Source organism: Microcaecilia unicolor, chromosome 2, assembly GCF_901765095.1.
Source record: "Microcaecilia unicolor chromosome 2, aMicUni1.1, whole genome shotgun sequence".
NCBI lineage: Eukaryota > Metazoa > Chordata > Amphibia > Gymnophiona > Siphonopidae > Microcaecilia > Microcaecilia unicolor.
Window position 1 is genome coordinate 313,977,215 of NC_044032.1, and position 27,766 is coordinate 314,004,980.

General features: G+C 46.6%; 1 protein-coding gene across 6 annotated transcripts in view; it reads right to left on the bottom strand.

Moving 5' to 3' along the window:
- ZNF462 (zinc finger protein 462) overlaps positions 1–27,766 on the bottom strand; it is a 717,470-nt gene that overhangs the window by 521,435 nt on the left and 168,269 nt on the right. For 5 of the 6 annotated variants that reach the window (XM_030194320.1, XM_030194319.1, XM_030194316.1 and 2 more), the window contains exon 2: positions 9,219–9,264. The gene's annotated coding sequence lies outside the window, so the exon portion shown is untranslated. Of the gene's footprint in view, positions 1–9,218; positions 9,265–23,255; positions 23,293–27,766 lie in introns of those variants that run through there. The other variant, XM_030194317.1, reaches the window with a different exon arrangement.

Consider the following 27,766-nt stretch of genomic DNA (forward strand, 5'->3'; position numbering starts at 1 on the left):
ACATAAATGGGAAGTGATGAGGCAAATTCAGTGGGGCGTCGGGAAGACGTGAAATATGAGGAACTAAATATTCAGCACTGAGTTCTAACACTGTTGAAGATAGCGCTAAAAAGGTAAGTTTTCAATAAAGTATGAAATAACCCATAATCACTAGTATATCTAATTTGTTTAGGAAGAGAATTCCAGATTCTGGTGCATTGATAAGAAAGTTAGCATTGTGGATTGTTTTGTAAGATACATTTCTGCAACTGGGGAAATGTAAAGCGAATGATACATACCTGTAGCAGGTGTTCTCCGAGGACAGCAGGCTGATTGTTCTCACGACTGGGTTGACGTCCACGGCAGCCCCTCAAACTGGAGTAAAAATCTTGCGGGAGGTCCCGCACGCAGGGCACGCCCACCACGCATGCGCGGCTGTCTTCCCGCCCGTGCGCGACCGTTCCCGCTCAGTTGAATGACAAGCAAAGAATTGAGGAAAAAACGCAACTCCAAAGGAGAGGAGGGAGGGTAAGTGAGAACAATCAGCCTGCTGTCCTCGGAGAACACCTGCTACAGGTATGTATCATTCGCTTTCTCCGAGGACAAGCAGGCTGCTTGTTCTCACGACTGGGGTATCCCTAGCTCTCAGGCTCACTCAAAACAAGAAACCAGGTCAATTGAACCTCACAACGGCGAGGGCATAACAGAAATTGACCTACGAAGAACAATTAACTGAGAGTGCAGCCTGAACAGAATAAAATCGGGTCCTGGAGGGTGGAGTTGGATTCAAACCCCAAACAGATTCTGCAGCACCGACTGCCCGAACCGACTGTCGCGTCGGGTATCCTGCTGGAGGCAGTAATGTGATGTGAATGTGTGGACCGATGACTACATCGCAGCCTTGCAAATCTCTTCAATAGTGGCTGACTTCAAGTGGGCCACCGACGCTGCCATGGCTCTAACACTATGAGCCGTGACATGACCCTCAAAAGCCAGCCCAGCCTGGGCGTAAGTGAAGGAAATGCAATCTGCTAGCCAATTGGAGATGGTGCGTTTCCCGACAGCGACCCCCTTCCTATTGGGGTCGAAAGAAACAAACAAATGGGCGGACTGTCTGTGGGGCTGTGTCCGCTCCAGATAGAAGGCCAATGCTCGCTTGCAGTCCAATGTGTGCAACTGACGTTCAACAGGGCAGGTATGCGGTCTGGGAAAGAATGTTGGCAAGACAATTGACTGGTTAAGATGGAACTCCGACACCACCTTTGGCAGGAACTTAGGGTGAGTGCGGAGGACTACTCTGGTATGATGAAATTTAGTATACGGAGCATGAGCTACCAGGGCTTGAAGCTCACTGACTCTACGAGCTGAAGTAACTGCCACCAAGAAAATGACCTTCCAGGTCAAGTACTTCAGATGGTATGAATTCAGTGGCTCAAAAGGAGTTTCATCAGCTGGGTGAGGACGACGAGATCCCATGACACTGCAGGAGACTTGACAGGGGGCTTTGACAAAAGCAAGCCTCTCACGAATCGAATGACTAAAGGCTCTCCAGAGATGGCTTTACCCTCTACACGATAATGGTAAGCACTAATTGCACTAAGGTGATTCCTTACTGAGTTGGTCTTGAGACCAGATTCTGGTAAGTGTAGAAGGTATTCAAGCAGGTTCTGTGCAGGACAAGAATGAGGTTCTAGGGCCTTGCTCTCACACCAAACGACAAACCTCCTCCACTTGAAAAAGTAACTCTTTTTAGTGGAATCCTGAGGCAAGCAAGACACGGGAGACTCCCTCAGACAGACCCAATGAAGCAAAATCTACGCCCTCAACATCCAGGCCGTGAGAGCCAGAGACTGAAGGTTGGGGTGCAGAAGCGCTCCGTCGTTCTGCGAAATGAGAGTCGGAAAATACTCCAATCTCCATGGTTCTTCGGAGGACAACTCCAGAAGAAGAGGGAACCAGATCTGACGGGGCCAAAAGGGCGCGATCAGAATCATGGTGCCGCGGTCTTGCTTGAGCTTCAATAAGGTCTTCCCCACCAAAGGTATGGGAGGATAAGCGTACAGGAGGCCCGTCCCCCAATGGAGGAGAAAGGCATCCCACGTCAGTCTGCCGTGTGCCCAATGCCTGGAACAGAACTGAGGCAGCTTGTGATTGGTCTGAGAGGCGAAAAGGTCCACCGAGGGAGTGCCCCACTCTCGGAAGATCTTGCGTACCGCTCTGGAATGGAGCGACCACTCGTGCGGTTGCATGACTCTGCTCAGCCTGTCGGCCAGACTGTTGTTTATGCCTGCCAGGTATGTGGCTTGGAAAAGCATGCCATACTGACGTGCCCAACGCCACATCCTGACGGCTTCCTGACACAGAGGGCGAGATCAGGTGCCCCCCCTGCTTGTTGATGTAATACATTGCAACCTGATTGTCTGTCCGAATTTGGATAATTTGGTAGGACAATCGATCCCTGAAGGCCTTCAGTGCGTTCCAGACCGCTCGGAGCTCCAGGAGGTTGATCTGAAGATCTTTTTCCTGGGGGGGACCACACCCCTGGATGTGGAACCCATCGACATGAGCTCCCCACTCCAGGTGAGATGCATCCGTCGTCAGCACTTTTGTGGGCTGAGGAATTTGGAATGGGCGTCCCAGGGTCAAATTGGTCCGAATTGTCCACCAGTGCAGCGAATTGCGACAAATGATGGACAGGCGGATGAAATCTTCTAGATTCCCGGTGGCTTGGCACCACTAGGAAGCTAGGGTCCATTGAGCTGATCTCATGTGAAGACGAGCCATGGGAGTCACATGGACTGTAGAGGCCATATGGCCCAGGAGTCTCAACATCTGCCAAGCTGTGATCTGCTGAGACGCTCTGGTCTGGGAAGCGAGGGACAGAAGATTCTGAGCTTTCGCCTCGGAAAGATAGGCCTGAGCCGTCTATGAATTCAGCAGAGCTCCTATGAATTCCAGAGATTGGACTGGCTGGAGATGGGACTTCGGGTAATTTATCACAAAACCCAGCAGCTCTAGAAGTTGAATAGTGCACTGCATGGATCGAAGAGCTCCTGCCTCTGAGGTGCTCTTGACCAGCCAATCGTCGAGATACGGGAACACGTGCACCCCCAGCTTGCGTATATACGCCGCAACCACCACGAGACACTTCGTGAACACCCGTGGTGCAGAGGCGAGCCCAAAGGGCAGCACACAATACTGAAAGTGACGTGTCCCCAGACAGAATCGGAGATACTGTCTGTGAGCTGGCAGTATCGGGTTGTGAGTATAAGCATCCTTTAAATCCAGGGAACATAGCCAATCATCTTTCTGAATCATGGGTAGAAGGGTGCCCAAGGAAAGCATCCTGAACTTTTCTCGCACCAGATACTTGTTCAGGCCTCTCAGGTCTAGGATGGGGCACATCCCCCCTGTTTTCTTCTCCACAAGGAAGTACCTGGAATAGAATCCCTGCCCTTCCTGCCCCGGTGGCACGGGCTCGACCGCACTGGCGCTGAGAAGGGTGGAGAGTTCCTCTGCAAGTACCTGCTTGTGATGGGACCTGAAGGATTGAGCTCCCGGTGGACAATTTGGTGGGGTGGAGACCAAATTCAAGGTGTATCCGCACTGCACTATTTGGAGAACCCACTGGTCGGAGGTTATGAGAGGCCACCTTTGGTGAAAAACTTTCAACCTCCCCCCTTCCGGCAGGCCATCCTGCACGGCTACTTTGATGGCGGCTATGTTCCCATGGATCCAGTCAAAAGCTCGTCCCCTGCTTTTGCTGTGGAGGCGCAGGGGGCTGCTTAGGTGCACGCTGTTGACGGGAACGAGTGCACTGTCCCTGTGCCTGAGGAGGCCTTCGGGCCGGCTGGGTGTACCTACGCTTGCTGTAGGCGTAGGGTGCAGCCTGCCGGGCCCGGGAAAAACGTCCACCTGCAGAGGTGGATGCTGAAGGCACCCGGTGGGAGAGCTTGTCGAGAGCGGTTTCCCACTGGTGTAGTTGGTCCACCAACTGCTCGACCTTCTTGCCAAGAATGTTATCCCCCCGGCAAGGGACATCCGCCAGCCACTGCTGGGTGCGGTTGTCCAGGTCAGAGGCACGCAGCCAGAAGAGTCTGCGTATCACTATACTTTGGGCCGCAGCTCTGGATGCCACATCACAGGTGTCATAGATACCCTTGGGACAGGAATTTTCTGCACGCCTTCAGCTGCCTGACCACCTCCAGGAAGGGCCTGGACTGCTCCGGGGGGAGCTTGTCAACCAGGTCCGCCAGTTGCCGCACATTGTTCCGCATGTGGATGCTCTTGTAGAGCTGGTATGATTGTATTCTGGTCACGAGCATGGAAGACTGGTAGGCCTTCCTCCCAAACTAGTCCAGAGTGCGAGACTCCCGCCCAGGGGGAGCCGAGGCGGTATCCCTCGAACTTCGTGCTCTCTTGAGAAGAGAGTCCACGACCGCTGAGTCATGAGGCAGTTGAGGCCGCATCAACTCCGGGTCTGAGTGGATTCTGTATTGGGACTCCGCTTTCTTGGGAATGGTGGGATTAGATAATGGCTTCAACCAGTTACGAAGCAGTGTCTCTTTGAGGACATTGTGCAACGGTACGTGGAAGACTCTCCACCCTCGGCTCATCCACAGTAACCACTGGGAAGAGAATGCTGATAGACATGTCCCGAACAAAAGAGGCAAAAGAGAGGCTCTGAGGAGGCGAGAGCTTCCTCTCTGGTGGTGTGGAGTTGGAGGGAAGGCCCACAGACTCCTCGGAGGAGAAATATCTGGGGTCCTCCTCCTCTCCCCACGAGGCCTCCTCCTCGGTGTCGGACATGAGCTCCCTCAGCTCAGACCTCAACCGGGCCCGTCTCGACTGTGAGGAACCACGTCCTCGATGAGAGTGTCGAGAGGTGGAGTTCCGCGCCGGCAGGGACGAAGCTCCCTCCATCAACGTCGATGGGGATTCCACCTGAGTGGCGATCGACACAGGTGCCGCAAGCAGCGCCGGCGTCGAAGACCACATCACCGGACCAGAGTCCACCGGCGCCTCCATCAATGGCACTGAGGGCGCAAGCACCCCCGGTGCCGACAAGGCCTGGCGCATCAGCCCTTCCAGGAGGCACTGGTCTAGGCCCGCTGTCGGGAGAGGCAGGGGGGTCGGTGCTGGAAGCTGCCTGGGTCCAGGAGACGGTACCGAGGTACCCGACGGCCTGCGCATCGACACCTCTTCGACAGAGGGGGAGTGCTCCTCCCGGCGCGGCCGCTTCTTGGGGGTCGAGTCTTCTCTCGATGTCCCGGAGCTGCCAGTCCCATGCGCCGTGGGCGACCGATGACGGTGCTTCTTGGCAGCTTTCTTCCGATGTCCGTCTTCGGCGCTCCGCGGCATAGACAAGGAGGAAGTGGAGTCTCCACGGCCTCTAGGGATCGGATCCGACAGGGTTCGGTCCAGATGGCCCTGAGCAGCGGGAGTTGCCGGGGCGGACTGCCCACACGGCCGCTCACCGCCGCCGTCGCTAGCAGGTCGTCGGGCCAAGGGAACATGTGCTCCTGGGGTCGATGCCATAATCGGCGCCGAAGACATCGACATCGGTACCGAAGACCCAGCCGTTGACACCGATGCCGTCAAAGTCGAAGGGCCGGCGCAAGTTCCAAAAGACGGTCCCGCAGAACTTGCCTCGCCACCTGTGTCCGCTTCCGCAAGCCGAGACACAAGGTGCACGCCTTGGAATTATGCTCCGGGCCGAGGCACTGGAGGCACCAAGCGTGAGGATCGGTCTGCAAGATCTGCCGGCCGCACTGACCACACTTTTTGAATCCGCTCGGGACCTTCGAGGACATCGAAGGAAAAATCGCGTCCGCGAGATCAAAATCGTCGATGGTGGCGGTGAAAAGCACACCAGAAAAAAAAAGAAAGAAGCAGCCACAAGGCCACAACAAGGCGACCCCGTGACTAAACTCGACGAGGGGAGGAAAAACAAACTTTTTTTTTTTAAAGGGCGCGAACGCACAACAAGAAAAAAAGAAAAGTAAAAGCGCGGACTAGGCCGCAAACCGGTTTTCCAGGGCTGACACAGAGAGGGACGATGACACGTCTCTCTCCAGCGCGAAAGCAAAAAACTGAGCGCACGGGCAGGAAGACAGCCGCGTATGCGCGGTGGGCGTGCCCTGCGTGCGGGACCTCCCGCGAGATTTTTACTCCGGTTTGAGGGGCTGCCATGGACGTCAACCCAGTCGTGAGAACAAGCAGCCTGCTTGTCCTCGGAGAAAATGAGATATACTCTGTATGACACAGAAGCATTGTATGGAGGTAGATCAGTGAGTTCATTCATATAGGACAGTGACATACCAAATAAATTTTGATGGACCACTGCACATAGCTTGCACGAAATTCTGCTCTTTAAGGTAACCAGTGTAGATTATGAAGGAGTGTGGTAGCTTTAGCAAACTGCAGTGATTTACAAATTAGACAAGCAGCCGTGTTTTGTAGTTTTTTTAAGAAGGCCGCATTTAATTCCAGCATAAATGAAATTATAATAGTCGACCTCTGCCTCTCAACTAGGTTCCCAGGAGTAAGAGCACAGACAATACTGAGACTGAGAATACTAGATTCTTCTCTCACTAGCAAGGGCTTTCATTGGCTCACTGGGACGAGTCAGAATTCTGTCTCCACCTGTTGGAAGGTGTGCACAACCCATCAGTCAAATTCTGGGCCGGTCCGGAGGAACGCTAAGGAATAGTCAATTTTTGTTAGAACAAGAGATTGGGTTAAGGTATAGAAGACTGGTCTTGTGAAAAATGATCGCAATCTCTTTAGTTTCCAAAGCATATGGAACTTTGGAAGGAACTAGAGACAACATTCGAGACTTGACTTTCTAAGGATAAAAACTGATCAATTGTAACCACTAAGATTTTCATTGAGGATACAAGAGGATAGTTATGTTATCAATTGTAAAATCTTTGAGTATAGTCGGATGATAAGGATTTGTTATTAATAAAAATGTCGTCTTCTCAGTATTAAGTTTCAATTTAAAATTAGAAGCCCAGGATTCAGTTGTGATACCTAATCTGTTAATATGTTAATGATATCATAAAGAGTTTTGGAAAATGGGATATAAATAGTGATGTCATCAGCATAAATAAAAGTATATTACCAAGAGGAACCATCATGGAAAGCACCACAAATACCATAATGGTCAAGAATATTTAACAGAATATTGTGGTTGACAGTATCAAATGCGCTAGACATATCGAATTGGAGTACTAAAATTTTATTACTAATACTGAGTTCCCAACTGAAGCTGACTAAGAGAGCGGTAAGAACAGTTTCGGTGCTGTAGAGAAGTCTAAATCCAGATTGCAATTTGTACAGAATGGAATAGAGTTGGAGATTTTCCACTCCTGGCATTTGTATCCCACATTTTCCCACCTATTTGCGGGCTCAGTGTGGCTTACAATACATTGTGAATGATGGAAATACAATTTGTTACAGTACGATTATGGGTTACATTGTGAACAGTTGTGGGAAGACAAAGTCAAAGTCAAAATATCATTTGGGGAATAGAACAGTGGAATGTAACAATGGGGAAATGATAGGGCGATAGAACAACAGCAAGAGAACATTAGAGTATAACAATTTTATCTGTGGGTAGAGTTTTAAGTGTGGTGAAAATACGGGGGAAGAGAACTCAGAAGAGAGTGTATTGATGCATTTCTTTTAGTGTTACATCAAATGCACTAAGATGATAGTAGCATTATAGCTCCCTTCCAGTTCCATCTTCATTCTATTCTCAGTGGAATCATTTAGAGCTGAGGCATCCTCTTTGGAGAGGAGGAGTAGCCTAGTGGTTAAAGCAGTGGGCTCAGACTCAAGGAAACTAGAGTTCAGATCTTGCTTCTCCCACTGACAGTGCTTGTGTCCTTATAACAAATAACATCACATACCATTACCTCAGCTATAAGTTTAGAGAAAGCCCTCTAGAGTAGGGAAACACCCAATCATACCTGAAATATAACTCACCATAAGCTCAGACTTAGGTATGGACTCAAAATGTAGCCATATCTTGAGAAAGCCACCACAGGCCAAAGCACACAAGGACTCCCTTTTCCTTTGGGAATATTCTACTCTGGGTCCATCAGTATCCGTGAGAAGCCATGCCAGAGTCTCTAATCAAGGGCAAATGCTAGACTAAGCCCCCCTTTTACAAAGCCGCACTAGCAGCTGCCGGTGCAGTAATCCATCACAGCCCATTTAAAGTGAATGGGCTGTATTAGCATTGCCTCGCGGCTTTGTAAAAAGGGGGGGGGGGGGGGGTAAGGTCTACGTGGAAGACACTGCTGCCCATGATGCACAACACACTTTGCAAAAATGAAATCTTTTTTTTTTTTTTTTGGCAACTTCTTATAAAATTGTTTGCCATTCTTAAAAGACTTGGCTTCCAAGAAGCCTTTTCTTGCAGTCCAAAAAGGAAGTCATTTATAACTAGTCACAAAACTTGACTGACAGCATACTGTGACTATGGAGCATTTGAGAAGACTGGATGCTGAATGGATTTTTTTTTCTTAATTATAAAGATTGTAACTTGTATTTTGTATTTTTGATATTATGTGTGGTCTTTGTAATCCCCCTTGGATAAAGACAGAATATAAATGAAGAAAGAAAGAAATCTCATAAAAAATATGCTGACCTTCAGGATGTTATTTAAAGCACTGTAATTTACACAATTTGACTCCGAGATAGTGTCTACATGTTGCTGAAACATAGTTTGCTTGTCGAGGATGAATGCAAGAAGTGTTCAAAGAGATTCCTTTCCTTAATATCCAAGAATACCAGCAGCCTGACTGAAGCTCAAGACAAAGGTTGCTGCCGCTGCTGGGCCATCAAGACCGCTGTGGAAACATTTATTGCTTACTTCTGAACTCCTCAGAAGCTGCCGCTGCTATGGTTCTTCTATGACGAAAACTAGGTTGAAAGGTTGGTGGAGGAGGAGAAGGTGGGACAAGGGTGTTTGGTCTAAAGAAGCTGGTCACTGTTATACCCATCTCTCCCCTTCTTACTCAGAAGTACAGTCCATGGGCCAAGGCTGCTGAGGAGTGAAAGTACAATAACCCTGCATGAAGCAAAACTACATTTTAAAGTTAGTACAATCTTGTCTTTAGTTAACCATTCTAAACTCTGCTTGAAAACAGGAATAACTCATCTTAAAAAAAAAAAAAAAAAAAGAACTTTTGATGCATATGTGAGAATAGAAAACATGTCATACTCACACTGCACAGCCCTCAATCTTGGACGAGACTTTTACATCAGGAAATTCTGGAAAGAAAGAACAATAAAAACACAATTTACTAAGTATGTAACACAATATTTTACTATAGGGCAAGAACTAGTCAGCAAAAGGAAGCACAAAAAAACAACCAAATTTTTCCCCTTCTCTTACTCTTCCCCACCTGCACAATGAGCAATGCAGACAGTAGAAAAGCTTCCAATAGGTGAAAAGCTTCTATTACACAATAAAATGACCAAGACAGTAAACATGCACATTATGAGGAACAAAATTTGGAAGGCTATCAGGTGAATTTTCGAAAGAGAAGGGCGCACATCTTCCGACACAAATCGGGAGATGGGCGTCCTTCTCGCCAGGTAGACCAAATCGGCATAATCAAAAGCTGATTTTGAGTGCCCTCAACTGCTTTCCGTCGCGGGGGACGACCAAAGTTCACGGGGGCGTGTCGGCAGTGTAGCAAAGGCAGGACTGGGGCATGCTGAGGAGAAGGGCGTCCTCGGCCAATAATGGAACAAAGCAGGGCGTCCCTGACGAACACTTGGGCGACTTTACTTGGTTCATTTTTTTTACGACCAAGCATCAAAAAGGTGCCCGAACTGACCAGATGACCACCGGAGGGAATTGGGGATCACCTCTCCTTACTCCCCCAGTGGTCACTAACCCCCTCTCACCCTCAAAAAAAAATCTTTAAAAATACTTTTTTGCCAGCCTCAAATGCCATACTCAGGTCCATCGCAGCAGTATGCAGATACCTCGAGCAGTTGTAGTGGGTGCAGTGTACTTCAGGCAGGCGGACCCAGGCCCATCCCTCCCCTACCTGTTACACTTGTGGTGGTAAATGTGAGCCCTCCAAAACACACCAGAAACCCACTGTACCCACATGTAGGTGCCCCCCTTCATCCCTAAAGGCTATGGTAGTGGTGTACAGTTGTGGGGAGTGGGTTTTTTTTTTGGGGGGGGGGGGGTTGGGGGCTCAGCACCCGAGGTAAGGGAGCTATGTACCACCTTTTTCTGAAGTCCACTGCAGTGCCCCCTAGGGTGCCAGGTTGGTGTCCTGGCATGTCAGGGGGACCAGTGCACTACGAATGCTGGCTCCTCCCATAACCAAATGGCTTGGATTTGATCATTTTTGACATGGGCGTCCTCAGTTTCCATTATTGCCGAAAACCGGGGCCGACCATCTCAAAAATGACCTAAGGATGACCATCTCTAAGGTCGACCTAAATTTAATGTTTTGGGCGTCCCCAACGTATTATTAAAACAAAAGATAGCCCATCTTGTTTCGATAATACAGGTTGCCTGCCCCTTTACGGGGTTGTCCTGCGAGGACGCCCTCATGAAAACTTTTATGACCCTCCACGTGCACAATAATTTGAAGTCTTGATCCTAAAATTTTGAACCTGGAAGCTTTAGAGCCTGCCCTGGAAAGTGTTATCTCATAAACAGATACAATGAAATATGGAAACAAAACTCAGTTGTAAAAGACAGAGCTGTACCTTATGATAAAGCTCATATACATGTAACTAAATACAGGGTTGGAAAAAGGTCCTTTGAGTACAGACCTCCACAACAGGGAAATGATTCAGGAAAGGCTCAGCCAAATACATCATTAAAGGCTGACACCTGGTGAAAGAATGTCGTCTTGCAAACCCATCTCTGTAGCAAATTTGCTTTTTCCTCCCCCCCCCCCCAGCTTCCTCTTCTGTGGCAGAAACGAAGATTACCCTCTTCCGTTATACAAGTCAAATTAGCTAATTGTATCTATAACTTTCATCTTAAAAAAAAAAAAAAAGGCGAAAAGGGAGTATTTTTCACTCATGATCAATACCTCTCCTTCCTCTAATAAGCAACTCTTCTGAACTGTGAACTCCCTCACTTCCCCCCTCTTTCTTCCATTCATCAGTGCCACATGCTTATACTCTTGCTTCATTCTTTCAGACCAAAATCTCCTCCGTACGGCCCACGTGTCCCTTAGCCCAGATCCATTTCCAACCTCCATATGGGATGGAATATCTCATCTCTCACGTGGAGTGGAGGAGTGGCCTAGTGGTTAGGGTGGTGGACTTTGGTCCTGGGGAACTGAGGAACTGAGTTTGATTCCCACTTCAGGCACAGACAGCTCCTTGTGACTCTGGGCAAGTCACTTAACCCTCCATTGCCCCATGTAAGCCGCATTGAGCCTGCCATGAGTGGGAAAGCGCAGGGTACAAATGTAACAAAAAAAACATTTTTCATACTTCTACTATCTGCTATTCATCCAAAAACCTGTTCATTAGCTCCAATTCCTTCTCACTGAATTAAAATCTCTTACAACGGTCTTATGCAATATATGCACTCAATCATATCCCAGTTTTACCCTGGGTAGAGTCCCTCTTTCATGGAAGCAAGCTTTGGTCTAGCCTATTTTGAAGGACCCTCGCTGGACCCTCTCAATGTTTCCAACTATCGTCCTGTGTACAAACTAACAGAGAAGATTGTCTTTACTCAACTGGCTTCTCACATTGACAACACACTGATATTATATTCCCTACAGGTAGGCTATAGGCCTACACATAGTACTGAGGTAGTTTTTACAGCTTTACTGAGATATCTACATTCCTGCCTTGATTCCAATCACATTATTCTGCTAATTTCTTTAGGATCTGTCCACAGCTTTCAATTTCATAGACCACACCCTTCTCTTGTCTATCTGAGACTGGAATCAGGGGTACAGTTCTCTCATGGTTCACATCTTTTCTTGAAGATCTAATGTTCACAGTTTCCACATCGGCCTCTACTTCTACTGAACTGCTCCTCACTAGTGTTGTCTCTCAAAGGTCTACCCCCTAACTCCCCTGTTTAATATCTTCCTAAGTCCTCCAGTGACAATCATCCAAAATGTTGGAATTAAAGCATTCAGTTACGCAGATGACATCCTCCTTTTCTACCCACCCTCACCACTATACCTGGATATCACTCCGTTACAAAACTGGTTTAGCCCAACATGCCACCTGGCTTTCTGCCAACAAACTCGTGTTAAATAGAGATAAAACTGTAGCATGCTGGATCTCGGGGAATCTTCCTCTACCTACTCAACCTTTTCACTTATTTGGTCTCATTTTGTTATTTTGGAGTGTATCCTTCCTATTATACATTTCCAATAACTTGAAGACAGGCTTCTATATATTTTTTTCAAAATATTTGCTCATTATGCTCCTACCTTGACTCCCTCGCCCCGATACATGCCCTACTCGCCTCCCACTTGAATTATTGTAATGTTGTTTATGCCAACCTCCCTCAATCCCAACAAAAACGTCTTCAATCTCTGCAGAATACAACTGATCACCTTATATCTAACTCAAAATGGTTTGATCATATAAACGCCTCTACTCATGAAGCTTCATGGGCTCCCTGCCCACTACAGAATCCAATGTAAGATACTATCTTTAGGTCATAAGGCCTATTATTCCAACACTCCTCCCTATCTTTCTTCTTTAATTTCCCCATATACCCCTTTAAGATCATTACGCTCTTTGGACTCTCACCGACTTACTCTTCCCTCTCTTAATCTTGCTTGAGGAGAATCCACATGACACTCATCTTTCTTTTTCTTGGTACCTTTCCTATGGAATTTCTCTTCCCCCAAGGCTTCAAGTCATCATTTAAAAAACTGAAAAAGTTTTTATTTGAACAAGCCTATGGTTCCATGCAATAGTGTCAGTTTGGCACCAATTCAAATCCTTGGACTTATCCTCTCTCTCTCCCTATTCTTTATCCATGGATGAAAGGCTCTTTCTTAGTGCTTTATAGCGTTCCATTTCCTGCTTTTATTATTTATTTTATTTGTGAAACACTTTGTCCTACTAGTTAGCTCTAATAAACAAACAATATGAGAAATCTTATCCTTTTCCCTTCCTGTCCATGGGTTTGGTCCCCCTGTGTTGCTGTGGCCTTGTACCACTCTCAGACCTCTGCTGAAAATATGCAGACTCTGTAGGTCCCTAACAGGCATCACTTAGTGGGACCTAAGCTTATCATATTTGTATTACCTACTGTACCCTGCTTTGATAGCTTTCAGGGTTGCAGATAGTATATCAGAAATTAAAAATAAATATACAGTAGGTAGCGGGTAAATCTAGTGGGTAAGGAGAGTGCAGCTGTTTTGTGCTCTATTTTTATATTAGACTTTTCTTGTAAACTGCTTTGATATAATATATATAATTAAAGGCCATATATCGAGTGATAATAAATTAAATGAAATATAAGTGGAAGGCACTATTTGTGAGAGACTGCCAAATGTAGTTTGGACATCTCTTTTGAAGTGAGGTATTCCCACTCTTTCAAGGAATGTTACTTAGACAATCAGACAGCATCCTTGTAGCCTTACAAGTGGGAATGAAACTGGGCCTAATACCCACAAAAGGGAAAAAGGCAATACTGATGTTGGGGTGGGTGGCTAGTAATCACTGAACAGTGCAGCTCAATATAAAAACAATGCTAAATCACACTTCATGAGTACTAACAGACAAGACAGAGAGAAACCAGGAGATGTAGAGGGACAGTGGCTGAAATTATAGAGAGATTTGAATGGTCTTTATAATACAAAGAAAAACAAAAAGAATGAAAAATAGAACAGTATGGTGTTCAAAAGAAAAGGCTGAAAAGACAAAGGCAAAAAAAGATTAGCACATGGGAGGGTAGAGCAGAGGCTCACAGATGAAGAAGAGGTCTTGAGAAACAGGGAGACCTACAGGAAAAAAATAAGACTGAAAGAGAAGATTGGTAAGAAAGAACAGCGAGGACGTCAGATCTTTTTTATGGTACTTTTGCTAAAGAAGAAAGTGCAAGGGTGAGCTTTTTGAAAAAAACGTGGCGGGAAGGAATGCGTAAAGAGCAACAGAGAAAGTACAAATTCCAAAGAAATAATTTTGTGTAGAATTCACAAAAATGGGTACTGATGGACTGCAGATATGTAGAAAAAGCTCACACTGAAGGGAGCTGAACTTCAGACTATTCATAAAAAAAGAGCTCTCAAGGAACTAAGAAAACTAAAAACTGACAAGGAACTGGGAACAGATGAGATAAATTACAGGACATTAACAGGTGCCCAGAGAACCACTCACAACAGTGATCATCATTCAGGGGAGATGCAAATGACCCCAGAGGACTGAAGAAAAGCAGATGCAATCTGTCTTTTTAAGAGAGGGGGTAGGGAGGTGGTTGGCATCCAGAGACTATTTAGCCTGACCTTAGTGATGGGGAAATTAATGGTATCACTAACAAAGAAAAGACACTAAACTATCCTGAGACCAGAGAATTGCAGTATCCAAAGCAAGATGGATTCTGATTAATTTATCTCACTGAATGACCTAGGAAATAAGTTTGGGAAGAACAGTGAATATGAGTTCCTCAAATTTCGGCACATCCATTTGCATTGTTCCATAAATGAAACTTATAAACAAGTTAGATAGTCTCTGGATGGGTCCTAAACTGAAAACCAAGACAAGAAAGAATCTGAGTGGGGGATGAACTAAAGTCGTAGTTAGAGCCTTTCCCTACCGAATTCCATAGCGAATCGGTAGGGAACCGCTATGCATGAAGGAAAGGGAATGCAAATGAGCTGCTCATTGCAGCTCACTTGCATTCTCTAACCCTTCGTAAAACCGTTGGATAATCGGCCGGTAGAGCATGCGCAGAGCAGCCAAGCGTTATGCTGGCTGCTCTGCGCATGCCAAAGACATTTAAAAAAAAAAACCCAATTGGTTATAAATAAAAAATGTAAAAAAAAAAAAACCCAGACACGTCCTTTATGGATGTCCTTTATTAACAGCCTTGCCCCCCCCCCCCCCCCCCCGCCCGAGGTCACCGCAGCTCCCCGCTGCAATGAAATCAGAACTTTTGCGCAGCCTCGGCCCCCCTTCCTCCTCCCTTCCTTGAAATGGCAGCTTCCCCGTCATCCTCCGCCCCCCCATGGCCCCACCCCCCTGAGGTCATCGCCGCCGCCGCTCCCCCCGCCTGCCACCGGGCCCTTGCAGCGCCTCTCACCTCTGTGTGAAGGCGCTGCACCGGCAACAACAGCTGATCACCTCTTCAGACTTCCCTCCTTTGCTCCTGGCCCACCCTCATCTGACGTAAGTAACCCACGTAGGTTACTTACGTCAGACGAGAGCGGGCCAGGAGCAAAGAAGGGAAGTCCGAAGAGGCGATCAGCTGTTGTTGCCGGTGCAGCGCCTTCACACAGAGGTGAGAGGCGCTGCAAGGGCCCGGTGGCAGACGGAGGGGGGTGGGTGGAGGGGGGGAGCGGCGGCGGTGAAGACCTCAGGGGGGGGCCACGGGGGCGGAGGATGGCGGGGAAGCTGTCATTTCAAGGAAGGGAGGGAGGAAGGGGGGCCGGGGCTGCATAAAAGTTCTGATTTCAATGCAGGGGGGAGGGGGGAGCGGCGTACCATATGTGCAGCAGATGCCTGCGATTTTTTTTATAATACCTACAGTGAAGAACGTCTATAAAGGATGCTCCTGATGAGCGTTTTTGCCCCCTCCTGATTTTTTTTTTTTACATTTTATAAATTTTTGAAGCCCGCGCAGCCCCAACAAGAGGTACAGACCTCTCGTTAGCTTTCCCAGCATTTTCCAGCATTAGGGCAAGCGGAAAAGCTTAGTGCATCTCATTTCAATAGGGTTTCTACACAATTTGCTGATCTGCATTCTGTTTGTGTTACCTGCTACCGTCGTCGGAAAAAAGTATTTAGTGCATGCCAGGGTTTACTACTTGCTCGTTAATGGCTCGTTATTGCCTCGTAAAGTTTAGTGCATCTGGCCCTGAGTGACAAAATAAAGAGTTTTGGAGAAATAGACATGTTAGTCCAGAGCAGCAAAAATGACAAAAAGAAGTTGGTACTTTATGGACTAATCAATTTATTGAAGCACTATTAAAACAGGCCCGTTTCTGACACAAATGAAACGGGCGCTAGCAAGGTTTTCCTCGGAGTGTGTATGTTTGAGAGAATATGTGTGTGAGAGAGAGAGAGAGAGTGAGTGTGTGTGTGTGACAGAGAGAGAGTGAGACTGCTGGGTGCGAGTGTGTCTCCTCTGTCCCCCCTCCAGCCACCCAGCGATTCTCCTCTCTCCCCTGCTCCCCCTCCAGCCACCCAGCGATTCTATTTTCCCTTGCCCCCCCCTCCAGCCACCCACCGATGCTCTTCTCCATCCTGCCCCCCCTCCAGCCACCCACTGAGTCTCCTCTGTCCCGTGCTCCCCCTCCAGCCACCCAGCGAGTCTCCACTGTTCCCTGCTCCCCCTCCAGCCACCCAGCGATTCTCCTCTCTTCCCTGCCCCCTCTCCATGTTCCGCTTCATTGTTTGTGTGTGTAAGCGTTTTTTTTGTGGGTTTGGGCGGGGGGGGGGGGGGGGGGGCGGTGGCTGTGTGTGTGTCTGTGAGACAGAAATATCATAGTAAACATAGATGACGGCAGAAAAAGACCTGCACGGTCCATTCAGTCTGCCCAAGAAGATAAATTCATATGTGCTACTTTTTTATTTGTACTGTCCTCTTCAGGGCACAGACCGTATAAGTCTGGCCAGCCCTATCCCCGTCTCCCAACCACCAACCCAGCCTCCCACCACCAGCTCTGGCACAGACTATATAAGTCTGCCCAGCACTATCCTCGCCTCCCAACTACCAGTCCCGCCTCCCACCACCAGCTCTGGCACAGACCATATAAGTCTGCCCAGCACTATCCCCGCCGCCCAACCACCAGCCCCGGCACAGACCGTATAAGTCTGCCCAGCACTAGTCCCGCCTCCCAACCACCAGCCCCGGCACAGACCGAATAAGTCTGCCCAGCACTAGCCCCGCCTCCCAACCACCAGCTCTGCCACCCATTCTAGGCTAAGCTCCTGAGGATCCCTTCCTTCTGCACAGGATTCCTTTATGTTTATCCCACGCATGTTTGAATTCTGTTACTGTTTTCATCACCACCACCTCCCGCGGGAGGGCATTCCAAGCATCCACCACCCTCTCCGTGAATCTATCTCTGTGACACACTCAAGAAGAATGTCAGTGATAGACGGTGTGTGTGTGTCAGTGATAGACGGTGTGTCAGTGTGTGTGTGTGTGTGTGTGTGTGTGGTGTTTATTGCTTGTGTGTGTAACAATGTTAGAGGAAGGGGGTTGAATGGTGAATTTGGAGGGGTAACAATGTTAGAGGAAGGGGGTTGTCTGGTGAATTTTGAGGAGTTGGCTGTTGGGTTATACTGTGTTTCTTGGAGGTACAGGAATCTTGTTAGTTTGGGGGGTTTGGGGGGGTGGCGATCTGTGTGCCTGCATCACTGTTTTTATGTCACAGAGTTTGTGTGTGTGTGTGAACGTGATAGACGGTGGGGCGGACTGGGAGGTTGTTTGCGAGTGTGATATTGTGTGTGTGTCTCACAATGACAGGAGGGGCAGGGCTGGTGAACTGAGAGCGTGTGGCTGTGGGCTTGGAGGTGGGTCAGCGTTGGTGGGGGGGGGGGGGAGTGTGTGGGTTTTCAGCGTGTTGTTGCTGGCTCGTATTAGTTTTGTTTTTTATTTTTTTTAAATTTGGTTTAAGTGGGGTGGGGGCTGGAGGATGGGCCATGCTGCTAAAGTGGGAGGAAGTGGGGGATGGTTTTGAGGGTGGTTATTGTTGCAGGGGTGATATACAGTGAGAGAGAGAGAGAGTGTGAGTGTGCATCTCTCCATGTTCCGCATCATTGTATGTGTGTGTGTTTGTTATCGTTGTTTTTTGGGGAGGGAGGGGGACAGTGGTTGTGTGTGTATGTGTATGTGAGAGTGAAAGATCATGTGTGTCACAGAGATAGATTGTGTATGTGAGACAGTGTGTCTATGTGTGTCTCACAGAGAGAGTTTGTGTGTGTGTGCAGTTCAGATAGTGTGTGGCTGACTGGGAGGTTGGGGGCGAGTGTCTGTGTTTTGTGTGTATGTCTCACAATGATGGGGGGGGGGAAGGGGGGTGCCAGTGGTGCTGAACGGAGAGGGTGTGGCATGGTGTTTGGAGGGGGGTCAGCGTTGCTTGGGGCGGGGTGGTGCGTTTTGGCAGTGTTCTTGGTGGCTGGCATAATTGTGGTGCTGTTTTGTTTTTTGTTGGGGGGGGGGGGGTTGGGGGGGTGTCAGTAGTAGTGTCCTGTGTTGGCAAAGTGGGAGGAAGTGTGGGTGGAGACAGCGCTGTTGGCGAGCTGGGAGGGTGTGTCTTGTGTCTGGGAGGTGGGTTGAGAGGGAGGCGGCGAGTGGTTTGGTTCGTTGTGTGTTTGTGTGCTGGGGAGCTGGGAGGGTGTGTGTGGGAGGAGTTTGTTACTGAGGCGGTGAGTGGCTTGCAGGGGGGTGGATCTTGTTCTTTTTTTTGGTGGGGGGACTTGGCGACGTGTGAGGGTATGTTGTGTCTGAGGGAGGGGGTCTGTGACTGAGGCAGTGAGTGGCTTGCAGGGGATGGAGCTTTTGCCTGCGTTTTTGTGGGGTAGTGGGTCATTGCTTGCGAGCTGGGAGGGTGTGTTGTGTGTGTGGGAGGGGGGTTGAGAGGGAGGTGGCTAGTGGATGCAGGGGGGTTGTTTTTCTGCTTCTTGGTGGCAGGTGGGTCTTAGCGTTGTGGGCGAAATGGGAGGGTGTGTAGTGTGTCTGTGAGGTAGGTTGAGAGGGAGGCAGCGAGTGTTTTGCTTCCAGCCACCCAGTGCTTGTAAAGTAATAAAACGCACCTTCAACGTTCTCCTGGGGGGGGGGGCATGGCATTGCGGCAAGGGCGGCAGGGGCGGGGCCTCCTGCTGCTGTGCGGTTGGCCAGTGCTTCTGGGCTTTAGAACGTTGCACTAATGCTTCAATGCTTGAAGGCTTCACTTTCTCTGCTTCAGAACATTGGAGGTGCGTTTTATTAGGTCCATTTTGTCAGATGCACACAAAGTGTAGTTTTAAGCAGTGGATATATATACATGAGGATGGAATTAATGGGGGAAGGAGGAGACAGAATATAGGGAAGACACTGAGAAATGCAGAACAGGTTGTGGAAGGAGTGATAATAGCAGCATAATTAAGTCCCTTTACAACTGTAGTAAAGTGGGTGAAAGAAATCAATAAGCAGATAATCTGAGAATAGTTAAATCTATTTACATCTGTAGTGGGCCATGAAGCCATTGTCCCTGTTCAGGTCTGGGGTAGTGGTGTCTAGTTTCTTGATGAGTTCTAATTCAGCAGTTTCAAGCTGAAGTACTTTCTTTAAAAAAGGGACACTCCAGAGTAGAAGTATCCCTCTGAGGAAAGGAATGTGATCAGTGGGGCCTACAGAAATCAGTTCTGGGGCAGATTAGTCACTGAAGTAATAGCTGAAGTACTTTCTTTAAAAAAGGGACACTCCAGAGTAGAAGTACCCCTCTGAGGAAAGATTGTGATCAGTGGGGCCTACAGAAATCAGTTATGGGGCAGACTAGTCACTGCAGTGTAATAGGACTGGAAAGTATGTGTTTTTGCTAGACAGTGATCTGCAAGGCCCTTGACTTACTAAAAGGAATGAATGAGAAGGAAATTAGCATGACAGCTAACAGAATGGAAAAAATACCTGCAGAGGAATATATTTTGGGTACAGTAACCTAAAAATACATGATATTTACAAGCAACTAGCAAAACACTCTAGGGTTGGTCACAGTTGATGCCCTCAGGTTGCCAAAGAGCATGAGAAGGCACTGAGGAAACCAGATTGTGTGTTAAAATGCAAAATGAGAAGAAGTTGTTAATACCTCCACATAGGTCAGTAATAGATCTCATCCAGACTGGTAGGTCCTGTTGTCAGTGCCAGGAGCTCATTTTCAAAGCACTTAGACTTACAAAGTTCCATCATTTGCTATGTAACTTTGTAAGCCTAAGTGCTTTGAAAATACACCTCCATATATCCATGGGGATATGAACAGAGTAGAGGAAATCTTGAGGAGGAGCTTCCAAAATGGTGCAGTCTATATTTAATCCTTAACAGCATATATATACGTGGGATTAGGATTTAGCTCATGGTAAATTATATTCAGGTACAGTAGGTATTTGTTTGTACCTGAGGCAATAGGGATTAAATGACTTGCCCAAGATCAGAAGGAGCAACAGTGGGATTTGAACCCTGGCATCCCTGGGTCTCAGTTTGCTGTTCTAGCCATTAGCCTACTCGTTCACTCAAAGAGTAACATCTGTACAATTTGAAGGCCAAAAGGAGGGTAGGTAGAACACAGATCTTTAAATATTTCAAAAGCATAACGCTCAGGAAGCAATTATCTTCAATAGAAAGGTAGTCTTAAAATTGGATCATAAGGCTATGGGGGAGAGAAGTGAACATGGTTGATTCCCAAGTAATATAGCAAAATATTTCTTCAGAAAATGGGATGTAAATCATGATGTCATGAGCATAAATAAAAGTAGAATGGAATACCTAATAATAATCCCACAAATCCCTTACCATATCTACTAGAGATTAAGAGTATAATTTCGAACAGGGATTCCAGATAGCTCCAGATTCGCATGACAGGGCTGATCCACTGCATGCAGGATCTTGTAATCTTGCATTCCTTAGGAACTACACTAGGGAAATCAGAACTACAAGTCCCTGTATGCAATGGGGTAAATCCAAGCCTAGATCAACCCTGTTGGGCGAATCTCAAGTGCCACAGACGTGTCTGCTTTTCAAGATAGCTACAATCCTAATATATTGAATTTATTTGCACACAACTACTTAACCAACTGAAAAAATTTACAAATTGTGATTACACTGAAAATCAGACCTTTGAGGACCAGCACTGTCCTCTCTTGCTGTAGAGTCATGAAAAAAAAGAATATTAAGCTTGCCATGCATCACATGAATTTCTTAAAAGTTATGAAATAAATATGTTCCCTGGTATGAACTAACTATTCAAGTATTTAGCACATAGTTCTAATCAACATTCCATTCAAATATCTAAAAAGAGCGCTTCACTACAGATTTCTACTACTACCACTACTTAACATTTCTAAAGTGCTACTAGGGTTACACAGCGCTGTACAGTTTAACATAGAAGGACAGTCCCTGCTCAAGGAGCTTACAATCTAAAGGACAAATGTACAGTCAGTCAAATAGGGCAGTCAAATTGGGGCAGTCTAGATTTCTTGAATAGATATAAAGGTTAGGTGCCGAAAGCAACATTGAAGAGGTGGGTTTTGAGCAAGGATTTGAAGATGGGTAGGGAGGGGGCTTGGCGTAAGGGCTCAGGAAGTTTATTCGTTCTTAAATAGGTTCCCTTCTAGAAGTGATTTCTGCACTTAAGAACACCCCAACGACAGAGCAGAACCACACAACCAGCCAACAGAAAACATTGTGCACATTTCCACTACCTGGTGGCCTTGAGGCTTTGCAAAGGGCATCTGACCCCATATTAAGAGGAAAAAGAAGAAAACTATTGCAAACTATAATTATAAGCCACAGTCAGGGCCATATTTCAAAAAATTGGATGAAAAGACCTCAATTGTTGACAAAAATGGTGCAAACAATATTATAATCAAGTAATCACATAAGCCTGCTACCCGTGAAAAAGTAATCATCGGTCAGAAAACCCCCCAAAGTTCTGACCAATGATTACTTTTTCAAAGGTAGCAGACTTATGTGATTACTTGGTTATAATATTGTTTGCACCAGTTTAATGAGGTCTTTTCCTCCAACTGTTTTGAAAGTTTTTTTTGAAATATTTTTCAAAATATTTGTTCCATGAGTTTTGTAAGTTTGTGAGTTTGATACTTTGTCTTATGCTTAAAACCAAGTCTAACCACAGTGTATGTAGAAATGGTAACCCTTTTTGTACACATTTTCCATAAAGTACCCAACAGCTAGAATATCAGGTTTGGATTTCAGATACAATTATTCACCTTTCTAAATCCAAGCTCAAAGTAAGTTACAATTTAGGTATTCTGCTTATTTCCCTGTCCAAGTGGGCTTACAGTGGAAAGCAAAGTGAGTTGCCCAGCATCAGTTGGAGAAGCTAAATTTGAACCCTGGATTTCCTAACCTTAGCCTGCTGCACTAATCACTAGGATTATTCCTCTACTTACTATTGTCTGTCATGGAAGTACCAACTTTGTGGGTGCTTGAGCACCACAAATACTGTACAAATTCCTTCACTGTATCCAAGGAGGAGTAACTTTTTCTGAATTTAGCAGTCCCAGCTGTTTTGAAATATTAGTTTTTATGGTCTCTTCACTTTCATTTTCAATCAAGAGTCATGCCTTCAAAACGCCAGTGAAACTGAGCAGAAATTCTATCTTCTGTGCTTCTGCCATAAGTTCACCCTCTCTAGTACATGTACTGAATTCAAAACTAAAGCAGGCCAGTTTCAAAGAGAGGCTGCTCCAGCTGCCCTGCATCTTAAATGATTTTATCAGCATTTTTACACATTTTAGCAGAAGAAAATGTTTAATTTTAATTCAGTTGCATTTCTTAGCCACAAGTTCACCAGTCCAGTTTATATCCTTACAAGATGACTTTTTACAGATAAATAATTCTAAGGTGAATGGAGGGAGAGCTTAAGACAAAAACCTTTAACTGGATTTGGTGTAAGCCATGTATTGTTCTGCGATTTACTTCCTCAAGTTGACAAGACCAAAATCTCAGCAGAAGCTACCCCCACTTTTCTGCAGGGATAAAACTTTAGTCTAGATGCTGATGATTGAAGGCAATCATACAAAACAGGTTAAGAAAATGATCACTTCTTTCACAAACGCAATACTATTGATCAAAGTAACCACTGATTAGTTGCCTACATAGCACAGTGTGTCACTATGATTTGAGGATCTAGAGGGCTGAGCACTTGAACAGCAGCAACCGCTTTTAATGAAGAACATTCCATTCCTTTACTGTAGAACATAGAATGATTTCTACAGTCAGATTAAAGTCATGTTGAATGAAAGAGGGCACTGCTTCAGGATTTTGTACACAGCAATGCTCCTCTTGATACATTTGCTGAAATAAACCTTTTGTCAAGAAACATTCTGGCCAGGCAGACACCAAGGTGACTTACCTACATTGCAGTTGGTTTGTTTGTTGCTAGTAAAATTGGGTTGTTCACAAAATTGTTTCAAACTAACAAAATTAGAGGAATCAAGACAGAAGCCTTTGTGTTTTAGCAGCAGAACAAGCAGCCTGGAAGAGGTTGTTACCCTGGATCAAATTACAGCAGTGACTGAAGCCCCACCCCATATCTCCTTCAGCACAGTCCATTAGATCTGAAAGCATATTTTCCATGGAGGACTCCAGCACCTCAGAGAAAAGCTGATCATCCAGTTTTCACTACCCATCCCCCAAGCTTAGTCCTTTCATCTGAATCAAGGAAGCCACAGTTCTGCTGAATGTATTTATCATACTTTCAAGAGATACAAGCAGAAGCTTTAAGCTACACTAAACTGCCCTAGTCCTCTGAGTTTCAGCAGCAGCCATTTTAGCTCACACAAGCAAAGCACTCAGAAGCTCAAAGCTTCTAGCCTGCACACAACATGGCCACACTGATCACAGCTGTATCTCAGGCAGACAAGATGCTCCCACAGTGATGCAAGAAATCAGCATTGGAAGTATATTTTTTTCATATAGATATTTTTCTTTCATTAAAACAGGTACATTCCCCACATTAAGATACTGATCTTTTGTCCTCTCAAATATAATTTAGAAATATCTTGGAAGGCTTTTTCACCTTCTCTGTGACAATCTGGTTGACAAATTCCAGTCAGAAGAGTAATATCTGCCCTGTCATTCTTAAAACTGAAGGGTGGCCCATTTCAAAGCTGGAGATTTACCACCACTATGCTGGAGATTGAAAGCCAATGAGTGAGATTTTTCTCATGGGCCCCAGCCATGTCTGAAACCAGTTCTGGCACTGGCAGACACACATTCCAAAAATTGACACATTCTAATTAATAAGTAGAAAATAAAATTATTTTTTCTACCTTTGTTGTCTGGTCATTTTATTTTTCTTAATGTGTTGGACCCAGTTTCTGCTTCCTCTTTCTTCTCTTAACTGTTTTGCTAGTCTCCATTTGGCACTTTCTCTTTATGTCCACTATCCATAAGCACATATCCATCTTCTCTCTGTGACCCAGAATCACCCCTGTCTTCACGCCATGTTGGAGCATCTCCAGTCTCTGTGTCCCTATTCTTGCCCTGTTCAACACAACTGTTCTTTGTCTCTATGCACCTCGTTACATGCCAGCATCTCTCCCTCTCTCTGACCCCTCCCCTCAAGGGTTCAGCAAGTGTTCCCTCGCTTCTGTTCTGTCATGTCTCCCCTTTGCAGGACCAGCACCACTCCCCCTTCCTTCCTGCAGGTCCTGGCACCTATCTCCTTTCTTGTCTCCCCTCCCCAGTCCAGTACCTCTTTCCCTCTCCGTGCCCCCTCTTCCTCACCCCCTCATTGGATCTCTCTCTTCCCTACCTGAACTCTTTGTCCAGAACTTCTTTTCTTCCTTGTCCCCCCCCCCACTGCAGCACCTCTCTCCCTCCTTGCCCCCACCCGATACAGCACCTCTCTCCCTCCTTGTCCCCCTCCACAATGCAGCACCTATCTCCTTGCCCACCACACGATGCAGCAGCTCTCTACCTTCTTTCCCCCCACAATGCAGCACCTGTCTCCCTTGTTACTCCTACCTCGCTGCAGCACCTGTCTCCCTTGTTACCCTCCCCCCACAATGCAGCACCTCTCTCCCTCTTAGTGCTTCCCCCACCCCCCAATACATCTCTTCTTGCCACTATTAATATTTTTGTGCAGTGCCAGCACAGTCAGCAATAGCAGACTGCTTCAGTCAATCCCGAGGGTTTTCCTTCAGCTGTGTCTCGACGGCAGTGGGGTGGGGGGAGAACAAAGAGGGAAAGAGGTGCTGCACTCAAGGGGGGCAGTGGGGAGAGATGCCCGACCCACAAGAAGGGAGGAGAGGACGCCAGTGTATGAGATTGGGCCCTTTATGTGTGTGAGCTGGAGAAGGGGCCTGACTGCATGTGTCATATGCCTCTGTGTGACTTGGCATGTCTGGATAAAGAGTAAAACCTTAAGCATGAGGAACAAACAAAATTTTATCCAGAAGCCTCAGCTCTCTTGGGAGTCGTCCTTCTACACAGAAGACTTACCATCTGGCTCTGCTTGAGAAATTCCAAAGTCTAATGACCTTTGTTAAACGCCTGCCAGTTTCTCTCTCAGCAAACCCTGGCACACCCTGCAGCACAAAAGCTGTAGCTATTCATTTACATGAGGTTCTCTGAAAGCTCCATTGTGCAGGAATGGGGGAAAAAAGACAATAAAGCCTTTATTCACTAAAGACAAGTTTCAAAACCTGCTGGCTTTCAGAAGTATTAAAAGATGATTTCTCCTAATGTCTTTTGAAAATATTTGGACTTTACAGCACAATTGAAAAAAAAAGAAGAAAACAAAGGTTCTGGATTACAAAAACAAAACTATTAAAAATAAGGAACTAGTCACTGCAACTTCTCTAATAAGATACCTTCAGCAGTTGCCCTCCAACATGCTCCACTGCTGTCTAAGAGTGAAGGCAAACTCATAGCTTCTTTCTTCATCAGTGGAGATGAGAGGGTTATGAAATCATTCCTTAGAGAAGGTGAAAAGTCATTTCAGTAGGTTCTAGCATTAACTTGCATATTTCAGCATCATCTACACCTCTGCCTTCTAGGTTAACCTTAATAGCAGCTGAAAGAAACCAGCAAATGAATTGCCTTCAGTTTGAGTTTTGTTTCACCAAGAGTAAAACTATAGCTTATTTTGTAAAAAGATTTTCACCTCAGTGTGCACATATTTCTTTCAAAGTTTACCGACACAAAGCATTCAGGAAAAAAACAACAACTGCCCTGTGAATAGAGCCCTCAGAAATGCATCCAAAGCAGCACCAGCTGCTTTGTCTGATATGCAACGAGTAAACCATTTTTGTCAGCAGTATGTACTTTTCAGTAAACATGCTCATCGTGTATGAATCCATGCAAACGAAAAAGAAACATGGCCATGCAAGCTTTATATAGTTCTCATTAGATTTGTGGGAAAATAAAGGTCTCCTTTGGTGTTCCATTCTGTAACAAAAATAAATTATTGTGTAGAGAATCTCTTATGCATTTCAAATATAAATAGAGATCGGGGAGTCACGTGATGCGCTGAGAGGGCAAGACGCAAATCTCTGCTCTCCGAGGCCGAACGCCTAAAACCGACATAATTCGGCGTTAAACTGCTCAGAGTTAGCCGAAAAGACTTTAAAAGAGCAAGGAGAAGTCGTGGATGGACAAATTCGTTGAAAAGCCGAGCAAAACAATGCCTGCCCGGAGCGTCAAAAAGGAGCTAGAGAAACCGCGAACAGCAGATTCGGGCGCAGAGCGTCAGGCACCATGCGGTGGGCCTTCCTTTACAGAAGAGCAGCTCCTACAATTAACTACCGCGGTGACACGAGCGCTGGAACCGCGCTTCGAACAACTATCAGCCCAGATCGGAAGCTTCGAAACCAGGCTAACGGATGTCACGAAGCAGGCGGGTGAATTAGAGAATCGACTCTCTGAGCTCGAAGACTCCCACTCCCCGCTGCAGCAGTCAGTCACACAGTTGCAGGATACGGTGAAAGCGCTCAACGAAAAACTAGATGATCTCGAGAACAAGTCTCGGCGCAGTAACTTGCGTTTAATTGGCCTGCCCGAGTCGGTCAGCGACACTGCCTTAGCCACTGTAGTGGAAAACTGGCTGAAGTCAGAATTTGCCTTGTCGGACCATTCGGGGGCTCTATGTCTGGAACGGGTACACAGAGTGGGCAGAATACAAGATGGCCGTCAGGCCCCGCGTGCAGTCATCCTAAAGGTACACAACTATTTGCACAAGCTGGAGATTTTGAGAGGCTACAGATTAAAGCGGGAGACAACAATGTATGATGGACATCTCATACGAATCTTTCAAGATTACTCAGTTTCCCTGCAAGAACGACGGAGGAAGTTTAACCCACTTTGCCGCCGGCTGCAAGACCTCCAGATAAGATTTATGTTCACATACCCGGCGGTGCTACACATCCGCCATGATGGCAGATGGAGAGCGTTTGACTCTGATCAAGCAGCAAAAGAATTCATCTCCGGAATAGAGAACGCGAGGCCTGAACAGAGGGGCCAGAACGCTGGGAATGATATAGCGTGAGCTGACTCTGGCTGTTGTAACTGGTGCAGTAAGTAATGATAGTTGATAACATGGTAGCATCACTAGGGTGAGAGGCCCCGTGCATGGTAGGGACTCCCCAATCAACACAAACGGGTAGATGGATAGGGAGATAGGGAAGGAAGGGGGCTGGGGTGGGGTAGTTCTGGGGGGAGGAAGGAGGGGGAGGAATCCTATAGGGGGACAACACAAGATGCAAACATTCGTGAAGGCACATACTATTGGGTCAGTCTTATACATCAAATAGCTTCACCGGAAGCAACTGAGAGACACACAGGGGAGTGGTGTGCAGTGGGAAAGGAAGACCCCCGGAGCAAGGCTGGGTGCCCTGGGGCAATAGAACATTTCCAACCTTC